Consider the following 7,934-nt stretch of genomic DNA (forward strand, 5'->3'; position numbering starts at 1 on the left):
AAGATCTTTTCTCCAAATTTACTATTAGATTATGGTAATGGGAAGATGTGCGAGTGCAATTCCAGCTTACTTGTCTAGATTGGCAAACTTTCATCTTATAGTTTCTACAGTGCCTTCACATTTGTTACAAAAAGTGGGCATTCAGTCTTCTCACCCTTGGTGGAAAGATTGGAAGTGGTATCCAGACACTCTGGTAACTAGCTATAAACCTAGGCTGGGTTACTGATGGTTGGTTCCTCACCTATTTGTGGTTCATGTTCTCAACCATCATTGGCATTTGCAATCTTTGCATCACACTTGGACTCATAGGTTCTCCACTATGCGGCATGCCATTAATGAACCCAAAATTGCACACCTTTCCTGGTGTATTCCTTTCCAGAGCTTTCCTTTGGGCTCCTGCCTAGAGTATCTAGGAGTTCCTGACCCCTGTTGCCCTTTTTGTAGTCAACTAGAGTGTTTTTTGCACATTTTTTGGTTCTATAGATGGGCTTAGTTTTATTGGTGATGGATCCATGATCTCTTTCGCCACTTCCACCTAGAACCTTTTTCTTGGCATATGGTTCTTCTGGGTGATAATACCTTGATTCCCTTCAAATATGCCTAGATATGGCATGCTTTCAAATTGGAGATCTTATTTACCATTTGTGAAGATCGCAATGCAGTCATTTATGATCACCACACACTTGACATTAATGTAACTATGTACTCTAAAGCATGTATTTATAATAATGTCATGTTGCAAATTCAAGTACAAATGGATAAAGTGGCTCTGGAGGTGGCACACTTACAAGAGCTTTTGGCTCAGTTGGGTAATGCCCCCTGTACGGTTGCTCATGTTACACCGGATTTGGCCTCTAGCGACTGTACCCCTCCTCGCAGTCACCATCAAGGATGTAGCAGTTTCACTTGTCGCTCGCACACGCCTCACTCTCAACAACATCACTCTCCCAGAGGTAGTGCTTTTGGTCAACATCACATTTTTGGAGGTTCTAGTGATTGGCACCACTCGGCCTTACCTCCCTAGAGGTCTAGTTCAGGGTGGTCCCCAATGGCTCCTGCTACTAGTTGGCTCTCTACTCACCCAGACCCCAAGTGGGTGTTTCCCTGGCTGGATTTAGCCATTTCTCCTCCCAGGTTTGAGGGAGAGAAAGAATAAGATAATGTTGCTACTGCAGATGATGGTTGGGCTCCCCTCGAACCATCCTCTCTCCCCACTTTTGGGTGGAGCTCTGATGATAAGGATACTCCTTCCACGGATGGCACTGCACTAGCAGCTTGAGGATTTCTTTGTTTTCTGTTATTTTCTAAAGCTTTTTGATGAATAGCTAATTTTTGGCGAGTGGCTGTATGAACTCGCAAGGTGATCATGTATCCCCTGACCCCTTTTTTTTTTATAAATATGTAACTTTATTGTATTTTTTTAATGTAAGGAAGGGACTATTCATAAAAAAAAAAATTCAATTTAACTGACCAATCAATTCATAGTATTTAAAAGATTAAAAGAAACTTCAAATGTTTATATCTTTTTCTAATTTTTCATTATTTTATAAATCACATTTTTCATTCATTCTATTGGACCATTCTATTTTTGGCAATGAAAAAATTCAATTTTCTACAACAAAAATACAAATATTTTTCTAACAACTCTATCATGTATTAATGAATGCATTTATTACAACTTTATCTTTTCCACATTTGTGACAAGTGGATTAACTTTAAAGCAAAAACAATCATTTTTATCTTCCACCTCATAAATGAATGTCTAATCAATATTAATTATCACTATCTATTTTTCTTACCAAGTTTGAGTTAAATGTTTTATATTTTTTATTTTAAATATATTTATTATTAGTTTTACATTGATGTTTATTTTTGTAATTTGTAAAATATTATTTCTCTAAGTTTACACTATATTTTACTAGCTACTATTTTCCAATCTTACATTGATATTAATAAAATAATAATAAATATACTAATAGTTAATTATAATTTGTTTTAGCAAATACTTATATAATGAATTTAAAAAAAAAAATTAAATCGTTGCGCTATAATATTTAATTTATTATTTATAAATTTAAAAGTATATAAACTATGAGGAATTTGAATAATAAGGTCATATTTTTTTAAAAATACTTATATATTTTGATTTTAATATAATTTTATAATTTTAAAACATATATTATATGAAATTTAGATAACATTGCTATTTAACTTTGAAAAACATATATCAAGCTTTGAAGCTTTTAGTATGTATAATTATTATTGAAATGACATTGTTATTATTAAATGTTCAATATTCTAGCACTATCAAGATATAACCATGGTACTACCGGGGAAATAAACTATATGCTTAAACAAATTTAGGAATAGAAAAGCATAGTCTAGATGGAAGGCTCTTTGGGTGGGACTGCATGGGTTGATACTTTTGAAGATGTGCTCCACTAGCTATTGGGATTGTCTCTCTTTTTGGGTTCTTTGTAATTATTAGTCGGTTATCTCTAGTGTGAGGCTAAGCCTCTTGTGATTATGTTTTGATGCTTACGATTCCTTTTTGGAACTTTGAACTCCTTATATTTAATATAAAAATAATTACATGAGTTAGTTTTTCACATATGAGACATCTCAAAATTGAATAATGATTTATGTCAAAAGACATATTTATTATTTAAATAGTTCTTAAAATGATATAAAAATCTCCATTTTACATGTACAATAAATTATCAAAGTTTTAATTTATTTAGTTTAATGTCAAAATTTACAAACTATAAATTTTACCATTAAATATACAACTTCACAAACTTCACTCACCTCCTACCCCACAATCCACCACACTAATTAACGCAGGAACTTTGGCAATTGCGCCCCTTGTTTGATAAGTCCTCTACTTATAACTTAAGTTTCAAGGCCACATCATCAAATATGATACCAAATAAGCATGTTTTTTGACAAGGTGTCCAAAATAGCCTAATAAGGTGAGGCAATCTTCAATTCCCCTTTGTTAAATATTTAACAATTGCTGTGCTTTATAAACCATTTAGCTCAACAATTGAATCATATGATTAAGAGATGACCCTCCCCTAATATTAATTCAATTCTATGATCATTACCTAGATGCTATAAGTGTTATATGCATTATTGATTTTCATGAGAGATGAGTTTGTGTCAATATAAATCTCAGTAAATTTAACTCAATCTTACATAATTGAATAATAATAGCATCATAATTTAGCACATTATAAAAGCACATGATAGAAAATACCTCCTAAGAACTATGATTTAAAATTTTAATGTTTTCTATTTCCTTTCTATTGTTGCATTTGTATTTGCATCTAAATAATAGTAAAATATTTTTTTTCAATTGTATAAATCTTATTAAACCTTGTATATTATTATTTAAAATTAAAAAACTCAAAAAAGTATTTAAATTAAAATGTTCAATATTTTTTAAAATAAAATGAAAAATATAAAGTAATTAAACCTATAATTTAGCTATTAAAATAAATTTGAATTCGCTACCAATAAATGAATATATATAATACTAACACATAACAAAATAAAATTCCCAACCACAAAAGGCAAGAATCGATTATAATAAATAATAATAAATATGATCGAACATAGACAACATTCGTATATCACCGAAATGTCGACTCACCTAATTTGCTCCTTATGGTTGGGTTTTAAGAGACCATTTTAGCTGAGCAAGATCGACTCCTGTCATGCCCCCCACTTAAGCCGGCACGGACGTAGCAATATAAGAAGAACGCGCTTGAAGAAAACTGTAACATTTACCCATCTAGACTGTGTTCTTCATCCTCCAAAATTTGGCGGGGCTTAGACAATATTTTATTACAGATTAGTTGGCCCTTCGACCAAGGCAATGAAGTTGGGATCTGCCGGCATAGGTAGTCATAAACACGGCATAGGTAGAATAATGCAGCCAATGTCTATACCGGTATCAAAATGGTAGTACTCAATTAATTTTTAATTTAATTATTAAAAATAACAAATTGTCGTTTTGATTGCGGCATAGACATTGGCTGCATATTGATGTGAGAGAGACTGAGACAGGTATGGTAGTACTAAATTAATTTTTAATTTAATGCGCGGGTTTGGATTAAATAAACACGGCTTCATAAGAAAAAAGCACAGGTGTAGACGACGTGTTTCAAGCAAATTAGCACGCAAACAGAAGCAAAGCAATTGGCATCTTGCGGGAAAGTGGTACATACAGTACTAAAATAATTTTAAATTTAATTATTTAAAACAACAAATTGCCGTTTTGATGCCGGCATAGACATTAGCGTACATATCAAATTGATTGCTTGGAATGGCATTATCAAATTGTCAAGTCTTCAAGTCCTCGGACTGCTCCAGTCAATACGGCGTGAGGAACGGAAGGAATGGCAAGCGACATATATACAGGCGACCACAATGAGTCTTCAAGCCATTGTGTTTCAGTATTAAAAAAATGGATTATAGCAGGCAAAAGACACGACATTAACCAATTTGGATGCTCATGTGGGTAGGCTTGGCACTGGCTTTGACAGTAACCAGCTCATTGCCCATTTACAACACCTCACTTTCTTCTCATGCCTCTGCTTTACATGCCCATGATGCCTTATGCTGCTCGACAATGGCGATGAAGATGTTTTTGAGAAGAAAGACTTGGAAGGTGGAATTACTGCAGACCCAATGCACTGCCTTTCCAACTGGACTTCACCAATTCGGGAAATGTGTGCTCGTGGAATGGCGTTTGGTGCAGAAAGAATACCAAGCGAGTTGTGGCCATCATTCTGCCTCAATTAGGATTGGAAGGTAAAATTTCACCCTTCATAGGAAACCTTTCTTTACTAGGAATGCTCAATCTCTCTCATAATTCGTTGAGGGGAAGCATTCCACCTCAGATTGGCCAATTGTAGGCGTTGAGACTGCTGGACCTAAAATCAAATTGGCTGGTGGGTTCCATCCCCACATCTCTTGCCAATTGCAGGCACATCCAGTGGATCAGACTTTCAATCAACAATTTGACAGGGAGCATACCAAAAGAATTCGGTGGCCTGGGCAGCTTACAGCATCTCCGCTTGTCCTTTAATGATCTAAGCGGGAGCATTCCAAATGCTCTAGGGAAGTGCATGTCTCTGCTTGATTTGGTCCTCGGCTATAACAGCCTCACAGGTACCATCCCCACTCTCAGTAATTGCTCTGCTTTATCCATTATTGATATTTCAAACAATAAATTGACTGGCGGCATCCCTCCTCTCAATAATTGTCCTGCTTTTTCCAGCATTGATATTTCAAACAATTTCCTGACTGGTGGCATCCCTCCTCTCAGTAATTGCTCTGCTTTATCGTGCATTAATATCCCACACAATTCCTTGACGGGTGGCATCCCGTCTGCACTGGGGATGTTGAAGATATTGCAATTGCTTGGCCTGCAATCTAACAGGCTGGGGTCTCGAATCCCAGCAGCTCTGGGTAATTGTTCATCACTTGAGGTGTTGTTTCTCGGGGATAACTTACTGATAGGCAATATTCCAGCCGAACTAGGGAAATTGAAACAGCTTGTACAATTGTCGCTGTATGGCCCAGGCTACCTTTCAGCTCCATCCCTCCAGAGATGGGAAACTGTAGCAATCTTGTGTGGCCTTATATTGGAACAAACTCCGGAATGAACGGATCCCTACCTCAGAGTATCTCCGTGCTACCCCTCTCCACTCTTTCCTTCCTCGGTAACAATTTTTGAGGGACAATCCCACAACCCATTTTCAATCTCACCCACCTAACTTACTTATATTTGGCTAGAAACAATTACGTGGGAGCCATTTCCGATGGCATTGGAAATCTGAGAGAGTTAACTATTCTAGATCTGGGCACAAATAGTCTAACAGGAACCATACCCCAAGTAATAAGTCGACCGACCAAGCTTGAACAGCTTTTCTTGCAATTCAACAATCTGACGGGCATGATACCCAAGTCCATAGGAGAGCTCAAATCTTTAACAAACCTGTTTCTTCATTTCAACAACTTCACTGGTTCTGTACCTCACAGTATCGGTGAGCTCAAGAATCTTACCAAGCTGCTGCTCCAGAGCAATAAGCTTTCTGGGAGTATTCCTCAATCTATCAGTGCTTTGGTCTCGTTGGACGAGTTAGATATGTCAGATAACAGCTTGTATGGGGATATTCCAGAGGGCATAACTAACTGCACTGCTCTCAAGCGCTTAAGTTTGCCCCAGAATAAGCTGACTGGAGAGATTCCACACTCCATTGGCAGCTGCAACTTAATGACAGAATTGATACTATCCAACAACTATTTGTTGGGAAGAATTCCTCCCACAATTAGCAACTGTACATCTTTAAGGAGGCTAAAGTTGTCGCAGAATTCATTTCACGGAAATCTGTATCTGAACTTTTCTTCTTCTTTACAAGTTTTGTCTGCACACTCCAATAGTTTCTCCGGGACTCTGCCTGCATCCTTGGCCAACTGCATGGATCTTCAGCTGTTGGATTTCAGAAACAATCATTTGGGAGGTGATCTTCCTTTGAATCTGACGATTTTTCAGAAATTGAGAGTCTTGAGCCTGGGGTATAATGAGCTTCATGGTCGTCTTCCTCCGTCCATGGAAATCCTCACGAATCTGCAGGTGCTAGATTTATCAAACAACAAGTTTGATGGAGGGATATCCACTAATCTTGGCAGTCTCCAGGGATTCGGAAAGCTGGGAGATCCAAAACTGAGTGGAAACACACTGTATGAGGACTTACCCATTGTAATGAAAGGAACAGAGTACAAGCTGGAATATGTGCTGACATCAAATACCATACTTGATTTATCATGTAACAATCTCAGCGGCAATATACCAGAAAGCGTGGGGGATATGAGCAGCCTGAGATTACTGAATCTGTCTGGAAACCATTTGGAAGGTGAGATATCAGGTTCCCTTGGGCGGATATCAACTCTGGAGCATTTAGATTTGTCTGAAAACAAGCTGGAGGGGAGAATTCCGGAGGATCTGTCTCTATTGACAAAGCTGGCCTTGTTGGATCTATCTTCCAACAGGCTTTGTGGACGGATACCGAGAGGAACGCAGCTACAGTCATTCAATGCCACTTCATTCCAGAAGAACCTTCCTTGCTTGTGCGGGGATCCTCTAGAGGGTTGCAGCCCGAAGATTAATAGAACTCCTCCACTCCCATTGACATCGACAGAGGGTGCAGGCAAATCAATATGGGATATAGTAGATGAAAGAGTCTCCATGATTTCTGTGGGGATGGGCTTCGGGATCGCATTTGGTGGAACAATATCAGGGATTGTATGGTGGAACAATATCAGACTTTGGTCCCTCGAAATCAGAGCTTTCGACGGAGTTGTGGATTCTAAAACATGTAGCTGGAGTTTGAACTACCACCCTCGTTTTACATTTCACTCATCCACATCCACATTCACGTCTGCCATCATTGGCTAGACGTTGTTCACTCTATTCCTCGCTTTACATATAGCTTACGTGTTTAAAGATTTACCATTCCCTATTTTTCATTAGGTGATGTACTAAATAATTAAAGATAAAAGAGTACAATAAAGCATAGGAAGCACATAATTCTCCTTGCAAGCTTAGAAGTTCTCTACTAGTGCGTGCAAACTGATATATTCCTTTTTTAAAAACATATTAACTAGCGATCAGACCTTGGGAGCTGGTGTAGGTGCTGGTCGTGGGAGCTGGTGTGCTGGTTGCTGGTTTGTGTGATTTTACTGGTTTTGCTTTTTGTTTTTCAACTTGTTTAAAACTCTAGGTTCCAGGTCCTTGTAAAACCTAGTTATTTTTTTATGTATTAAACTTTTGGTTTCAAGTCCATGTAAAACCTGGTTTCTTTGTTTACAACTTAAAGTTTCAGGTCCTTGTAAAACCTGATGGTGCTTAATGTTTATCTATA

The 7,934-nt window shown here is 37.4% G+C and overlaps 1 pseudogene; it reads left to right on the plus strand.

Annotated features, from left to right (window-relative positions):
- Nucleotides 1-4,519: 4,519 nt before the first annotated feature.
- LOC149542545 (uncharacterized) lies at nucleotides 4,520-7,468 on the plus strand (annotated as a pseudogene).
- The last annotated feature ends 466 nt before the right edge of the window (nucleotides 7,469-7,934 follow it).

This window comes from Cupressus sempervirens, chromosome 8 (assembly GCF_028749045.1).
Source record: "Cupressus sempervirens isolate cs-2001-9-10 chromosome 8, ASM2874904v1, whole genome shotgun sequence".
NCBI lineage: Eukaryota > Viridiplantae > Streptophyta > Pinopsida > Cupressales > Cupressaceae > Cupressus > Cupressus sempervirens.